The sequence below is a fragment of the Scyliorhinus torazame genome, chromosome 3 (genome assembly GCF_047496885.1).
Source record: "Scyliorhinus torazame isolate Kashiwa2021f chromosome 3, sScyTor2.1, whole genome shotgun sequence".
Classification (NCBI taxonomy): domain Eukaryota; kingdom Metazoa; phylum Chordata; class Chondrichthyes; order Carcharhiniformes; family Scyliorhinidae; genus Scyliorhinus; species Scyliorhinus torazame.
The window spans coordinates 338,876,109-338,893,208 of NC_092709.1; positions in this window are offsets into that span (position 1 = coordinate 338,876,109).

Genomic DNA, 17,100 nt, shown 5'->3' on the forward strand with positions numbered 1-17,100 from the left:
GTGTTAGACCAGTGTACCTAACACAACATTTTGGACCAAGGCTGCAATAAGGTCCTTGAGCTGAGAGGCCCTGGCAGGACCCAAACTGAGCTTCAGTGCGTAGGTTAATAATAACAAAGTGATAGTACTGTTGACAACATTTTCCTTCACTGAATGGTCGACTTAAAGGCCTGCGCAAGCCTCTCCGCTCTGTTGTTTCATTTTGTCCAACTGGCCATTGTGGTGTTTATGCTCCACGTGAACCTCCATAATTCCTTCATCTTCTGACACTATCAGTGTAATTCTCTCATTTGTATGCCGAGCTTCCCCTTTAATATATTTAGCCAATTCACTTCATGCTCCCTGTGGTTGCGATTTCACATTTGCACCACTCTCTGGATAACACAGTAGCTCCCTAAAACCCGACTGGATTTATTAGTGATCGTCTTACATTGATGGCCGATAATTTTGGTCTTCCCCATAAGTAGAAGCAATTGTTTCATATCTATCCTGTTCAAACCTTCGACAATGTGCGGGCAGCACGGTAGCATGGTGGTTAGCACAATTGCTTCACAGCTCCAGGGTCCCAGATTCGATTCCCGGCTTGGGTCACTGTCTGTGCGGAGTCTGCACATCCTCCCCGTGTGTGGGTGGGCTTCCTCCGGGTGCTCCGGTTTCGTCACACAGTCCAAAGATGTGTAGGTTAGGTGGATTGGCCATGATAAATTGCCCTTCGTGTCCAAAATTGCCCTTAGTGTTGGGTGGGGTTACTGGGCTATAAGAACATGAGAACTAGGAGCAGGAGTAGGCCATCTGGCCCCTCGAGACTGCTCCGCATTCAATGAGATCATGGCTGATGTTTTGTGGACTCAGCTCCACTTTCCGGCCTGAACACTGTAACCATTAATCCCTTTATTCTTCAAAAAACTATCTATCTTTATCTTAAAAACATTTAATCAAGGAGCCTCTACTGCTTCACTGGGCAAGGAAATCCATAGATTCACAACCCTTTGGATGAAGAAGTTCCTCCTAAACTCAGTCCTAAATCTACTTCCCCTTATTTTGAGGCTATGCCCCCTAGTTCTGCTTTTACCCGCCAGTGGAAACAACGTGCCCGCATCTATCCTATCTATTCCCTTCACAATTTTAAATGTTTCTATAAGATCCCCCCTCACCCTTCTAAATTCCAACGAGTACAGTCCCAGTCCACTCAACCTCTCCTCGTAATCCAACACCTTCAGCTCTGGGATTAACCTCGTGAATCTCCTCTGCACACCCTCCAGTGCCAGTACATCCTTTCTCAAGTAAGGAGACCAAAACTGAGCACAATACTCCCGGTGTGGCCTCACTAACACCTTATACAATTGCAGCATAACCTCCCTAGTCTTAAACTCCATCCCTCTAGCAATGAAGGACAAAATTCCATTCACCTTCTTAATCACCCGTTGCACCTGTAAACCAACTTTTTGCGACTCATGCACTAGCACACCCAGGTCTCTCTGCACAGCAGCATGTTTTAATATTTTATCATTTAAATAATAATCCCTTTTGCTGTTATTCCTACCAAAATGGATAACCTCACATTTGACAACATTGTATTCCATCTGCCAGACCCTAGCCCATTCACTTAGCCTATCCAAATCCTTCCGCAGAATTCCAGTATCCTCTGCACTTTTTGCTTTACCACTCATCTTAGTGTCATCTGCAAACTTGGACACATTGCCCTTGGTCCCCAACTCCAAAGCATCTATGTAAATTGTGAACAATTGTGGGCCCAACACTGATCCCTGAGGAACACCAGCAGCTACTGATTGCCAACCAGAGAAACACCCATTAATCCCCACTCTTTGCTTTCTATTAATTAACCAATCCTCTATCCATGCTACTACTTTCCCCTTAACGCCATGCATCTTTATCTTATGCAGCAACCTTTTGTGTGGCACCTTGTAAAAGGCTTTCTGAAAATCCAGATATACCACATCCATTGGCTCCCCATTATCGACCGCACTGGTAATGTCCTCAACAAATTCCACTATATTAGTTAGGCACGACCTGCCCTTTATGAACCCATACTGTGTCTGCCCAATGGGACAATTTCCATCCAGGTGCCTCGCTATTTCTTCCTTGATGATAGATTCCAGCATCTTCCCTACTACCGAAGTTAAGCTCACTGGCCTATAATTACCCGCTTTCTGCCTACCTCCTTTTTTAAACAGTGGTGTCACATTTGCTAATTTCCAATCCGCCGGGACCACCCCAGAGTCTAGTGAATTTTGGTAAATTATCACTAGTGCATTTGCAATTTCCCCAGCCATCTCTTTTAGCACTCTGGGATACATTCCATCAGGGCCAGGAGACTTGGCTACCTTTAGCCCATTAGCTTGCCCATCACTACCTCCTTAGTGATAACAATCCTCTTAAGGTCCTCACCTGTCATCGCCTCATTTCTATCAGTCACTGGCATGTTATTCCACTGTGAAGACCGACCCAAAAATCCTGTTCAGTTCCTCAGCTATTTCCTCATCTCCCATTATTAAATCTCCCTTCTCATCCTCTAAAGGACCAATATTTACCTTAGCCACTCTTTTTTGTTTTATATATTTGTAGAAACGTTTACTATCTGTTTTTATATTCTGAGCAAGTTTACTCTCATAATCTATCTTACTCTTCTTTATAGCTTTTTTAGTAGCTTTCTGTTGCCCCCTAAAGATTTCCCAGTCCTCTAGTCTCCCACTGATCTTTGCCACTTTGTATGCTTTTTCCTTCAATTTGATACTCTCCCTTATTTCCTTAGATATTCACGGTCGATTTTCCCTCTTTCTACTGTCCTTCCTTTTTGTTGGTATAAACCTTGGCTGAGAACTGTGAAAAATCGCTTGGAATGTTCTCCACTGTTCCTCAACTGTTTCACCATAAAGTCTTTGCTCCCATGGGGATAGGGTGGAGGTGTTGACCTAGGACGCTCTTTCCAAGAGCTGGTGCAGACTCGATGGGCTGAATGGCCTCCTTCTGCACTGTAAATTCTATGAATTTGAAATAATAAACTTTATTAGTGTCACAAGTAGGCTTACATTAACACTGCAATGAAGTTACTGTGAAAAGCCCCTAGTCGCCACATTCCGGCCTGTTTGGGTACACTGAGGGAGAATTCAGAATGTCCAATTCACCTAACAGCACATCTTTCGGGACTTGTGGGAGGAAACCGGAGCACCCGGTGGAAACCCACGCCGACACGGGGGAGAACATGCAGACTCCGCACAGGCAGTGACCCAAGCCGGGAATCGAATCCGGGACCCTGGCGCTGTGAAGCAACAGTGCTCTGTCAGGTGACCCCTCAGGCTTCTCTTTTTCCGAGGAGGAGCCCTCACTTGTAAAAATAGCAGGAATATGACCATTACAGAACAGAAAGCAGCCTTTAAAAGTAGCTGTCGCAGTGTCAGCCTTGCCAACTCCTCGGGATTAGAAGAACATGATGATTTATTAATGTCCAGAAATTGGCTGCTGGGATATTTCATTGATTGGTTTGTTCCCTATGAAATTTTAATGGATGCAAAGTGTTTTGAACGATGAAACGAAGGAGCAGGGGAGAGAGGAGCAGAGAGAAAGTTACGGCAGGTTCTCGGCACTGTTTGCAGTCGTTGAGATGCGTCACCGACGCAAGAAACTGAGGAAGGGAGGGCGGGAGAGAGGATCCACACAGCAAGAGTTGTGAGGGGATGGAATTCACTCCCAGTGGCCATTGGCTGAGCGGGAGATGCTGTCAACATTCGGGGTGAAGGGGGAAATAGAAGCGGGGTAGGTAAATGGGATTGAGAGTGTCACGTTGCGGTGAGGTTAAGTGCTGGTATGGATTGGTTGGGCCACATGGCCTGTCTTCATGTTGCAGCTTCCGTGCTCTGCTCTGGGAGTGAGGATGTAAATTGGGAGGGGGGGGGAAGAGGGCAAGCGGCAGAGAGGGGCTGGAGGGTGGGGAGCGGGGGGGGGGGAAGAGGACAAAATCTGTGTGTCTGCATTTGAGCTATGTTCGGCCAGATGTGAGAGGGAATGTCCCAGAGGAACACAAACATAAGGCTGGGTTCAGGCAACTAGGAGCAGGATAGGAAGTAGCGAATCAAGCTGCTTGACATCTCCTGTTGTCAATCAATAGGGATTAGGTTTAATCACAGACAGAGAGTCTCGTCTCCGAAGGATTTTCTTACTTGTTGAGTTTGGAAGTGTGAGTGCTATGTTCTCAATGCCTGTTATAGAGAATTGAGGGGGGGGGGTGCGGTGTTTGGTGGGGGATTTGGAGGGACAGCAGAGCGTTAATTCTATTAAAAAGAAGACTTTGCATTTATATAGCACCTTTCTCAAACTGGGGGTGTACCATTGTTGCCAGTATTGTTGTAATGTAGGCTATCCATGAAAGCCTCGCCTTCTCAACCTTGCCCCTCGCCTGAGTTGTGGTGGTCCTCAGGTTAAATCACCACCAGCCAGCTCTCCCCCCTCAAAGAGGAAAGCAGCCTATGGTCATCTGGGACCATGGCAACTTTACTTTACCTTTAGTGCAGGAAATGCAGCGGCCATTCTGTGCACAGCAAGCTCCCGCAGGCTGCGATGCGACAATGACCAGATCGTTTCTTTCTGTCTCACTGTTTGAGGGAGAAATATCAGCCAGAACACCAGGGGCAACACTCTCTGAAATAGTGCCATGGGATCTTTTATATCCGCCTGAGAGGGCGGATGGACCCCAATTCGCCATCACATCTGAAAGACGGCACCTCCAACACTGCAGCACCCCCTCAGTACTTAATAGAAGAGTGCTCCCATCACACACCAACAACCTGCATTTACAGTGTTTTTAACTTAGTGGAACATCCCAAGGAGCTTCACAGGGGCGATTATTATAACACTGAGCCACATAATGAGATGTCAGCACCAGCGATCACAAGTAAAAATGCCTGATGGCTGTGTCCTGTTTTTGACCAGGATGGGTTTCCTCCGGGTGCTCTGGTTTCCTCCCACAGTCCAAAGATGTGCAGGTTAGGTGGATTTGGCCATGCTAAATTGCCCCTTAGTGTCCAAAAGGTTAGGTGGGGTTACTGGGTTATGGGGATAGGGTGAAAGTGTGGGCTTAAGTAGGGTGCTGTTTCCAAGGACCGATGCAGACTCGATGGGCCGAATGGCCTTCTTCTGAACTGTAAACTCTATGATTCTATGATTCCATCATTGAGGAGGTAGCAATGAGCCAACTTCTTGAATGCAACTGAGTGACTTGCTCGGCCATTTCAGAGGGCAGTTAATAGTCATTGCTGTGTGTCTGGAGTCGCGTGCAGGCCACACCGGGTAAGGATTTCCTTCCCTAAAAGACATTGGTGAACCAGATGAGTTTTTAGGACAACCAATGATAGTTTCCCAGAAGGTGGCGAGTATGTGGGACTTGCCACCAGAAGGTGTAGTTGAGGTGAATAACATAGATTCATTTAAGGGAAGCTATGAAAGTGCATGAGGGGCAAAGCTATAGAAGGACATGTTTACAGGGCGAATGGAGGAGAGCTGGGAGAAAGCTCATGTGGAGTATAGGCACTGGCGTGAAGCCCTAGGGGCTGAACTGTCTGTTTCTGTGCTCTACTCAGTGTAAGGGGGTGAGGGCTTTCGTTACCCTCAGCTGGACAGTGGGAAGCGGGGGTGGGGTTGGGGAACGTAGCCAGTTGGGTTGATTCCTAGCCAGTGCCGAGTGCCATCATGTGTTTCTCTAATATGATGCACATTCCGCAGTCAAACACGCCTCTGGTCTACACAATATGGGGAGGTATTGGTCAACAGGACACAAGTCACCTGCCTCGCGAGGGCACGAGAGAAAAGCAAAAACAAAGAGGCTGAAAATCCGTGTGGTGAATATTCCGCTGTGACCTCTGATGGGTTAGTTCGCCTGGGGCATTGTATGTGAAGTTCTCTGCACTTGCAAGAGGATCTGCAGTCGGCACTTAGGTCCTCGGCCATTATCAGCACTTTTTGTGACTCTATCTTCAGACTCTGATGGTATTTTCGCATTTAAGTTGTAAGAATTTGCATCCATAGTTCCACTCCAAAGATTTGGGGCTCAATTTGATGAGGCGCAGTTTCCAGTACTGCTTTTAAAATAGCAAAAAAAAACCATCCCGATGGAACGTTTTCAATCATCTCGTCCGTCCATCGAGTTGAAGGTGACCGTTTTCATTACCTGGGGTGTTTGGTAGGGTTCTGGTGGGTACGTAGGTTGAGGTTGATGTGTGCCCGGAAGGTCCTGCTGCAGAATGGGACAAGACAACGTAGGATATGATTGAGTTTTGGATGAGTTTCGGGCTCGATATTTCTGCTCCTTGTGATTTCTCTCTGCCTCCAATACACCCCTGCCAGGTGGAGTGATCCTGGGCGAGCTTCGCCAAGGAATCAGGATTGATATCAAAACTCCAAAGTAAAGCTTTCAGAATGTTCTTGTAGAACACTTCCTTTGACCTCCATGAGAGGCAAGACTCAAGATCCCCAAAGAAGATCATAGAATCTTAGAATTTACAGTGCAGAAGGAGGTCATTCGGTCCATCGAGTCTGCACCGGCCCTTGGAAAGATCATCCTACCTTTCTTTTTATAAATTTAGAGTACCCAATTCATTTTTTCCAATTAAGGGGCAATTTAGCGTGCTCAATCCACCTACCCTGCACATCTTTGGGTTGTGGGGACGAAACCCACGCACACACGGGATGAATGTGCAAACTCCGCACGGACAGTGACCCAGAGCCGGGATCGAACCTGGGACCTCGGCGCCGTGAGACTGCAGTACTACCACTGTGCCACCGTGCTGCCAGATCATCCTACCTAAGCCCACACCTTCACCCTATCCCCGTAACCCCACCAAATCCTTTTGGACACTAAGGGCAATTTAGCATGTCCAATCCACCTAACCTGCACATCTTTGGACGGTGGGAGGAAACCGGAGCACCCGGAGGAAATCCACACGGACACGGGGAGAACGTGCAGACTCTGCACAGATAATGACCCAAGCCAGGAATCGAACCTGGGGCCCTGGAGCTGTTAAGCAACCGTGCTAACCACTGTGCTACCGTGTTGCCTAAAATTTGCTCTGGTAAGCGAGCATCAGGCATTCTGGCTATGCGACCAGTATTACCCAGTAGTGACTGCCTCAATATGGTACGGATGCTCGGCATACCAGCTCAGTGGGCACCTCAGTGTCTGGACTTTTATCTTGCCATCTGATCTTCAGAAGATTCTGAAGGTAGCTCAATGAATGTGGTTGAGCTTCTTGGCAGGACTCTGGTATAGCACTGGCATAGGGGCTGGTATAGGACAGTGGGCTAAACAGCTGGCATTGTAATGCAGAACAATGCCAGCAGCGCGGGCTCGATTCCCGTACCGGCCTCCCCGAACAGGTGCCGGAATGTGGCGACTAGGGGCTTTTCACAGTAACTTAATTGAAGCCTTCTTGTGACAATAAGCGATTATTATTATTATAAAGTTCACATCTGGCATGCAAAGAGCAGACTATTGCTCTGTAGACTCTCTATTTGACAGGCAGGCTTACTCCTCGACATTCCCAGACTGGGGTTCAAAGTCTTCCGAAAGCTACGCTTGCTTTGACAGTCCTTGCATGTGTCTCACCATGGATGCGGACAGTTCAAGAGTGTGTGCTGCCGAGATAAATGATCGCATCCACTGCTGATGGGTTCTGGTCATCGGCTGGAACAGTCATCAGCAAGCAGGAAATTGTGAAGCCTGCCCTTGGATACCTTGGTCTCTGTCCGGAGTTGTCTCACATTGAGCAGCTTCCCATCCATGTGGGCTGATTTCATTACCAGGACCACTATCATGGAAGACATCGGAGGACATGGAGGAGAAAACGTGCTGAAGAGTGTCTGAGCCATCATTTTTTTCAGGTGATACATTAGGACCGGTGATCAGGAATTTGGTTGAAGAGGTAGGTTTGAAGGAGAGACTTAAAGGAGGTGAGAGAAAGGCAGGGAGGTTGAGGGAGGGGATTCAGGAGCTTAGGAGCTGGGTGGCTGAAGGGATGCCCCAATAGAGGAGAGATGAAAACCAAGAGAGCAGAGTTGGAAGAAATTACGGTGATAAACCTCACCGTTTCTGTCCCTCCCGCTTCAAGGTGCAGCTGGAAAACTATCTCTTTCAGCAGGCTTTAATCACTTGTCCGTTTGTCTGGCTCACTGTCAGATCTAATGCGGCGATGGTCTTCGGTGATGTTCCTACAGGACAAGCACATCGCTGCTGTTGTTCAGTGTTTACCTCGATCTTGGCAGCCTTGGTGCATTCATTACAAAATTTCCATTCTTCGTGCAAGGTCATCCCCATTAGTTGGGAGCCAGGGATCCTGTCAACCCTCTTTGCTGCTCCTGGGAAACCAGTATTGTGAGGACACTGAGGAAAAGGGATTGTCCCTGATTGAGTCTGTCCCCATTCAAAGCCCCACCTGTACCTGTGAAGTCTTGCTGGGCGGCCCGGTGGCAAAGTGGTTCGCCCTACTGCCTGCCAGTGTGAGGGACCCGGGGTCCATTCCGGCCTTGGGTGACTGTGTGGAGTTTGCATGTTCTCCCCGTGTCTGCGTGGGCTTAATTGCCTCTTAGTGTGCCGGTGTGCAGATTAGGTTACGGAGAGGGCGAGGCGGGTGGACTGGGGATGCAGCGACCCCCACATCCCATGAATGAATATTTAAAAATGAAGCAGCTGAAGATGGTTGAGCCAAAGACACTGCCCTGACAACCCCTGCAGTACTCGGCTCGAAAAGCTAACCTTGCCAGCAATGCCCATTATCCCGAGAATTCAATTTTTATAAATGTAATTCATATTTAAACGTCATGCACTGTAAGTGGCCTGAGCATAATGGAATAAGATTAAACAGTATGCAGTTAAACAGCAGGCTTGATTTCTCTTCCTGCTCTGAGTTCCTATTCATAAATGCTCTACACTTACAGGAGATCCTGATATTATCGCAGGCTTAGCTTTAATTGGCCAAATCTGATCTAAAATTGTAATTGGAATGATTTAGTGTCGTGTTAATCTGGGTAGCAGGCTCCCACGGAGGCTTTCTGAGTGAGGGCTGCATGTTTTGTGACTGAATTAGATTCTGCAGACTGTAACACAAGCCATTAATGTAATCGTGAAGAGTTTGCTTTGCCTTCCGCTACATCCTCATGTTCGTTTAAACTGGCATTCGAGGTGGTGGATGGTAGGATTTCGTACGGATGCATTTAGTGAGTTGGCGCAAATCACACGGAACCCCCACAGTGAAGAAGAAAGTCATTCAGCCTATTGATTCTGCATCGTAGCTAGGCCCAATCCCCTACCCTATCCCCGTAACCCCACCTAACCTGAAAATCCTTGGACATTATGGAACAATTTATCATGGCCAAACCACCTAACCTGCACATCTTTGGACTGTGGGAGGAAACTGGAGCACCCGGAGGAAGCCGGAGACTTGTGATCCAGAACTGGCATCCTACCCGGCAATGTGGAAAATTACCCAGGTGTGTCCTGTGCGTAAGAAACAGGATGAATGCAACCCAGCCAATTACCGCCCTATCAGTATACTCTCTATCATCAGCAAAGTTGGTGGAAGAAATCATCAACAGTGCTATCAAACGGCACTTACTCAGCAAGTGCTGAGGTTGAATAAACTTGGTTTGTTCTCACTGGAACGAAGGAGGTTGAGGGGCGATCTGATAGAGGTCTACAACATTATGAGGAGCATAGACTGAGTGGATAGTCAGAGACTTTTTCCCAGGGTAGAGGGGTCAATTACTAGGGAGCATAGGTTTAAGGTGCGAGGGGCAAGGTTTAGAGGAGATGTACGAGGCACGTTGTTTTACACAGAGGGTAGTGGGTACCTGGAAGTCGCTGCCGGAGGAGGTGGTGGAAGCAGGGATGATAATGACGTTTAAGGGGCATCTTGACAAATACATGAATAGGATGGGAATAGAGGGGTATGGACCCAGGAAGTGTAGAAGATTTTAGTTTAGATGGCAGCATGGTCGGCACGGGCTTGGAGGGCCGAAGGGCCTGTTCCTGTGCTGTACCTTTATTTGTTCTTTGTTCTAATAATCTGCTCACGGACGTTTAGTTTGGGTTACACCAGGGTCACACAGCTCCCGACCTCAATACAGCCTTGGTTCAAACATGGACAAAAGAGCTGAATGCCAGAGGTGAGGTGAGAGTGACTGCCGTTGACATCAAGGCAGCATTTGACAGAATGTGGCATCAAGGGGCCCTAGCTAAATTGGAGACAATGGGAATCAGGGGGAAAGCTCACCGCTGGTTGGGGTCATACCCGGCACAAAGAAAGATGGTTGTGGTGGTTGGAGGTCAAGCATCTCAGCTCCAGGACATCACTGCAAGAGTTCCTCAGAGTAGTGTCCCGGGCCCAACCATCTTCAGCTGCTTCATCAATGACCTCGCTTCCATCATAAGATCAGAAGTGGGGATGTTTGCAGATGTCTGCACAATGTTCAGCGACTCCTCAGATAATGAAGCAGCCCATGTCCAAATGCAGCAAGACCTGGACAATAGCCAGGCTTGGGGTGACAAGTGGCAAGTTACACTCATGCCACACAAGTGCCAGGCAATGACCATCTCCTACAAGAGAGGATCTAACCATCACCCCTTGGCATTCAATGGCATTACCATAATTGAATCCCCCATAATCAACATTCTGGGGGTTACCATTGATCAGAACCTGAACTGGAGTAGTCATATTAATATTGTGGCTACCAGGGCAGTAAAAAGGCTCGGAATCCTACAGTGAGTAACTCACCTTCTGACCCCCAAAGCCTGTTCACCATCTACAATGCACAAGTCAGGAGTGTAATGTAATAGTCTCCACTTGCCTGGATGAGTGCAGCTCCAACAACACTCAAGAAACTCGACACCATCCAGGACAAAGCAGCCGCTTGATTGCTCATCCTACCATAAGTATTCAAACTCTTCACCACCAATGAACAGTGGCAGCCGTGTGTACCATCGACAAGATGCACTGCAATAACCCACCAAGGTTCCGAAGACAACACCTTCCAAACCCACGACCATGACCACCTTGAAGGCCAAGCGCAGCAGATATCTGGGTTCCCCTCCAAGTCCCTCACCACCCTGATTTGGAAATATATCGTCGTTCCTTCACTGTCACTGGGGCAACATCCTGGAACTCCCTCCCTAACAGCACACTGGGTGTACCTGTGCCCCAAAGACTGCAGCGGCTCAAGAAGGCAGCTCACCACCTCCTTCTGAAGGATGTGCAATAAATGCTGGCCTAACCTGCAACGCCCACATCCCACATTTTAAAAACCCATGCAGACACAGGAAGAAAGTGCAAACTCCACACAGTGCTGTGAGGCAGCAGTGCTAACCACTGGGTCCCCGCACCACCCTAATAGATACTTGATTGACAAGGGAGTCAAAGGGATAGGACGGAAAGTGGAGTTTAGGCCACAGTCAGGTTTTATTGAATGGCGGAGCAGGTTCAAAGGGTTCCTGCTCCTAATCTGTAAGTTTGTGTGTGGTTAGCTCATTCCCTCTCGATTGAATCTGTCTCCACCACCTTTTAAGACAATGCATTCCAGATTCTAACCACTCTCCACGTGCCTTGGGCACGATTCTCCGCTCCCGCGCCGGTTAGGGGAATCGCCTGGGCTGCCAAAATTTCCCGCGACGCCGGTCCGACACCCTCCCGCGATTCTCCCAAGCGGCGAGAACGGCCCCGTCGAGTTCCGCGCGGTGCAGGCCGGAGAATCGCCCGAGATACCCAAAATGGTGATTCTCCGGCACCCCTGCTATTCTCAGGCCCGGAAAAAAGCCGTTCACACCTGCTTTTTAAAGTCATCAGCCATCGAGCAGGGAGGAGGTGAGTGGACTGTTCCGGAGCTCCTGGAGACCGGGTCAGCTTCCCCGAGAATGCTGCGGCCAACGGGGGGTGTGGGAGAGTGTGCAGGTGGGAGGGGGGGGGAGAGTGTGCAGGTGGGGGGGAGGGAGAGTGTGCAGGTGGGAGGGGGGTGAGGGAGATTGTGCAGGTGGGAGGGGTGAGGGAGAGTGTGCAGGTGGGAGGGGGGGTTAGGGAGAGTGTGCAGGTGGGGGGTGGGTGAGGGAAAGTGTGCAGGTGGGAGGGGGGCGGGAGAGTGTGCAGGTGGGAGGGGGGTGAGGGAGAGTGTGCAGGTGGGGGGGAGGGAGAGTGTGCAGGTGGGAGGGGGGTGAGGGAGATTGTGCAGGTGGGAGGGGGGGGTGAGGGAGAGTGTGCAGGTGGGGGGGGGGTGAGGTAAAGTGTGCAGGTGGGAGGGGGGCGGGAGAGTGTGCAGGTGGGAGGGGGGTGAGGGAGAGTGTGCAGGTGGGAGGGGGGTGAGGGAGAGTTGCAGGTGGGGGGGGTGAGGGAGAGTGTGCAGGTGGGAGGGGGTTGAGGGAGAGTGTGCAGGTGGGAGGGGGGTGAGGGAGAGTGTGCAGGTGGGAGGGGGGTGAGGGAGTGTGCAGGTGGGAGGGGGGGTGAGGGAGAGTGTGCAGGTGGGAGGGGGGTGGGAGAGTGTGCAGGTGGGAGGGGGGTGAGGGAGAGTGTGCAGGTGGGAGGGGGGATGAGGGAGAGTGTGCAGGTGGGAGGGGGTTGCGGGAGAGTGTGCAGGTGGGAGGGGGTTGCGGGAGAGTGTGCAGGTGGGAGGGGGGATGAAGGAGAGTGTGCAGGTGGGAGGGGGGTGAGGGAGAGTGTGCAGGTGGGAGGGGGGTGAGGGAGAGTGTGCAGGTGGGAGGGGGATGAGGGAGAGTGTGCAGATGGGAGGTGGGATGGGGGGAGAGTGTGCAGGTGGGAGGGGGATGAGGGAGAGTGTGCAGGTGGGAGAGGGGGAGGGAGAGTGTGCAGGTGGGAGAGGGGGAGGGAGAGTGTGCAGGTGGGAGGGGGATGAGGGAGAGTGTGCAGGTGGGAGGGGGGGCGGGAGAGTGTGCAGGTGGGAGGGGGGGTGGGAGAGGGTGCAGGTGGGAGGGGGGGTGAGGGAGAGTGTGCAGGTGTGAGGGGGGTGAGGGAGCGTGTGCAGGTGGGAGGGGTGTGTGGGAGAAGGTGCAGGTGGGAGGGGGGTGAGGGAGAGTGTGCAGGTGGGAGGGGGGGTGAGGAAGAGTGTGCAGGTGGGAGGGGGGTGCAGGAGAGTGTGCAGGTGGGAGGGGGGTGAGGGAGAGTGTGCAGGTGGGAGGGGGTGAGGGAGTGTGCAGGAGGGAGGGGGGGGTGAGGGAGAGCGTGCAGGTGGGAGGGGGGTGAGGGACAGTGTGCAGGTGGGAGGGGGTGAGGGAGAGTGTGCAGGTGGGAGGGGGGTGAGGGAGCAGTGTGCAGGTGGGGGAGGAGGGAGGGAGAGTGTGCAGGTGGGGGGGGAGAGAGAGTGTGCAGGTGGGAGGGGGGGTGAGGGAGAGTGTGCAGGTGGGAGGGGGTGAGGGAGAGTGTGCAGGTGGGAGGGGGGTGAGGGAGCAGTGTGCAGCTGGGGGGGGAATGAGGGAGCGTCGTGCAGGTGGGGGGGAGGGAGAGTGTGCAGGTGGAAGGGGGTGAGGGAGAGTGTGCAGGTGGGAGGGGAGTGAGGGAGAGTGTGCAGGTGGGAGGGGGGAGGGAGAGTGTGCAGGTAGGAGAGGGGATGAGGGAGAGTGTGCAGGTGGGAGGGGGGATGAGGGAGAGTGTGCAGGTGGGAGGGGGAATGAGGGAGAGTGTGCAGGTGGGGGGGGGTGCGGGAGAGTGTGCAGGTGGGAGGGGGGTGAGGGAGAGTGTGCAGGTGGGAGGAGGGTGAGGGAGAGGGTGCAGGTGAGGGGGGGTGAGGGAGAGTGTGCAGGTGGGAGGGGGGTGCGGGAGAGTGTGCAGGTGGGAGGGGGGATGAGGGAGAGTGTGCAGGTGGGAGGGGGGGAGGGAGAGTGTGCAGATGGGAGGGGGGTGAGGGAGAGTGCAGGTGGGAGGGGGGGTGAGGGAGAGTGTGCAGGTGGGAGGGGGGTGAGGGAGAGTGTGCAGGTGGAAGGGCGGGTGAGGGAGAGTGTGCAGGTGGGTGGGGGGTGAGGGAGAGGGTGCAGGTGAGGGGGGGTGAGGGAGAGTGTGCAGGTGGGGGGGTGAGGGAGAGTGTGCAGTTGGGAGGGGGAGATGAGGGAGAGTGTGCAGGTGGGAGGGGGTGAGGGAGAGTGTGCAGATGGGAGGGGGGGATGAGGGAGAGTGTGCAGGTGGGGGGGGTGAGGGAGAGTGTGCAGGTGGGGGGGGGGTGAGGGAGAGTGCAGGTGGGAGGGGGGGATGAGGGAGAGTGTGCAGGTGGGAGGGGGGTGAGGGAGAGTGTGCAGGTGGGGGGGGTGAGGGAGAGTGTGCAGGCGGGAGGGGGGTGAGGGAGATTGTGCAGGTGGGAGGGGGGTGAGGGAGAGTGTGCAGGTGGGGGCGGTGAGGGAGAGTGTGCAGGTGGGAAGGGGGTGTGGGAGAGTGTGCAGGTGGGGGGGGAATAGGGAGAGTGTGCAGGTGGGGGGGGAGAGAGAGTGTGCAGGTGGGAGGGGGGGTGAGGGAGAGTGTGCAGGTGGGAGGGGGTGAGGGAGAGTGTGCAGGTGGGAGGGGGGGTGAGGGAGCAGTGTGCAGCTGGGGGGGGGAATGAGGGAGCGTCGTGCAGGTGGGGGGGGAGGGAGAGTGTGCAGGTGGGAGGGGGGTGAGGGAGAGTGTGCAGGTGGGAGGGGGGGTGAGGGAGCAGTGTGCAGCTGGGGGGGGGAATGAGGGAGCGTCGTGCAGGTGGGGGGGAGGGAGAGTGTGCAGGTGGAAGGGGGTGAGGGAGAGTGTGCAGGTGGGAGGGGAGTGAGGAAGAGTGTGCAGGTGGGAGGGGGGAGGGAGAGTGTGCAGGTAGGAGAGGGGATGAGGGAGAGTGTGCAGGTGGGAGGGGGGATGAGGGAGAGTGTGCAGGTGGGAGGGGGAATGAGGGAGAGTGTGCAGGTGGGGGGGGGTGCGGGAGAGTGTGCAGGTGGGAGGGGGTGAGGGAGAGTGTGCAGTTGGGAGGAGGGTGAGGGAGAGGGTGCAGGTGAGGGGGGGTGAGGGAGAGTGTGCAGGTGGGAGGGGGGTGCGGGAGAGTGTGCAGGTGGGAGGGGGGATGAGGGAGAGTGTGCAGGTGGGAGGGGGGGAGGGAGAGTGTGCAGATGGGAGGGGGGTGAGGGAGAGTGCAGGTGGGAGGGGGGGTGAGGGAGAGTGTGCAGGTGGGAGGGGGGTGAGGGAGAGTGTGCAGGTGGAAGGACGGGTGAGGGAGAGTGTGCAGGTGGGTGGGGGGTGAGGGAGAGGGTGCAGGTGAGGGGGGGTGAGGGAGAGTGTGCAGGTGGGGGGGTGAGGGAGAGTGTGCAGTTGGGAGGGGGGGATGAGGGAGAGTGTGCAGGTGGGAGGGGGTGAGGGAGAGTGTGCAGATGGGAGGGGGTGATGAGGGAGAGTGTGCAGGTGGGGGGGGGGGTGAGGGAGAGTGTGCAGGTGGGAGGGGGGGTGAGGGAGAGTGCAGGTGGGAGGGGGGGATGAGGGAGAGTGTGCAGGTGGGAGGGGGGTGAGGGAGAGTGTGCAGGTGGGGGGGGTGAGGGAGAGTGTGCAGGCGGGAGGGGGGTGAGGGAGATTGTGCAGGTGGGAGGGGGTGAGGGAGAGTGTGCAGGTGGGGGCGGTGAGGGAGAGTGTGCAGGTGGGAAGGGGGTGCGGGAGAGTGTGCAGGTGGGAGGAGGGAGGGAGACTGTGCAGGTGGGAGGGGGATGAGGGAGAGTGTGCAGGTGGGAGGGGGGAGGGAGAGTGTGCAGGTGGGAGGGGGTGAGGGAGAGTGTGCAGGTGGGAGGGGGTGAGGGAGAGTGTGCAGATTGGAGGGGGTGAGGGAGAGTGTGCAGGTGGGAGGGGGTGAGGGAGAGTGTGCAGGTGGGAGGGGGTTAGCGGGAGAGTGTGCAGGTGGGAGGGGGTGAGGGAGAGTGTGCAGGTGGGAGGGGGTGAGGGAGAGTGTGCAGGTGGGAGGGGGTGAGGGAGAGTGTGCAGGTGGGAGGGGGGGTGAGGGAGCGGCGTGCAGGTGGGAGGGGTGATGAGGTAGCGGCATGCAGGTGGGAGGGGGGTGAGGGAGTGTGTGGATGGTATCGTCCATCCGCGGATGCCACATGTCAGCCGCCCTGATATGGCAGGACGGTGACGAGGGCACGGCCGCAGGGTGCGTGTGGCTGATGGGCACAGGCGAGTGGCACACTGGTGAGCAGTACGGTGTGAACTGACCGTTGGACGCAGACAGTGACCAGGTGTTAGGCCGGCTGCGTATCTGCAGCGAGACCAGGCCACCGGGGCACACAGGTATCCCATGCAGCCCGGCTGGCGAGGTGTGGAAGAACCTCCGTATAACATGTCATTTCTCTGCCCCCCACCATCCTCCTGCAGGTCACCATGTCTGCCAACCAGACAGCGATGTTCACTGCCGTGGCTGGAGCCGCAGTTCTGCAGGTGGCCATCCGGCAGCGTAGAGTCGGATGGCCCACAGTGGCTGCAGATGCAGCGGTAGCCGGTGCAGCAGAGGGGATGGCCGCGTAGTGGCCCGTCGGCGCCGCGCAGGCCGCAGGTGCTCAGGACCCGAATGTCCAGGAGGATGCCGATGGGAACATTGACCCCCCGATGGCGAGGAATGCACAGGAAGCGGGCACTGATATCGAAGTGCTGGGGGGGAGGAGGAGGAGGAGGAGGAGCAGGTGGAGCAGGAGGAGCCACTGATGGTGGTGCCAGGGCGCCACAGGCGTCCAGCAAGGCCGAGGCTGTACCGTGACAGAATGTCGTTCGAGGCCTTAACGGACATCACATGCAGGAGGAGACTACGGTTCAGGAGGGAGACGGTCGCACATATCTGCCAGCTTGTGGCGCACCTCGCACCACGTGGAACGGGTGGAGGACACGCGATACCAGTCTCCATCAAGGTGACGGTGGCCCTAAACTTTTATGCAACCGGTTCCTTCCAGGAGCCGAGCGGGGACCTATCCGGGATATCACAGGCATCGGTCCACAGGTGCATCAGGGCCATCACCGACGTCTTGTACGCCATCGCGGACAGGTACATTCAATTCCCCGAGGACCGAGCACAGCAGGAAGCACAGGCACGTGGATTCGCCAAGGTGGCCGTGATGCT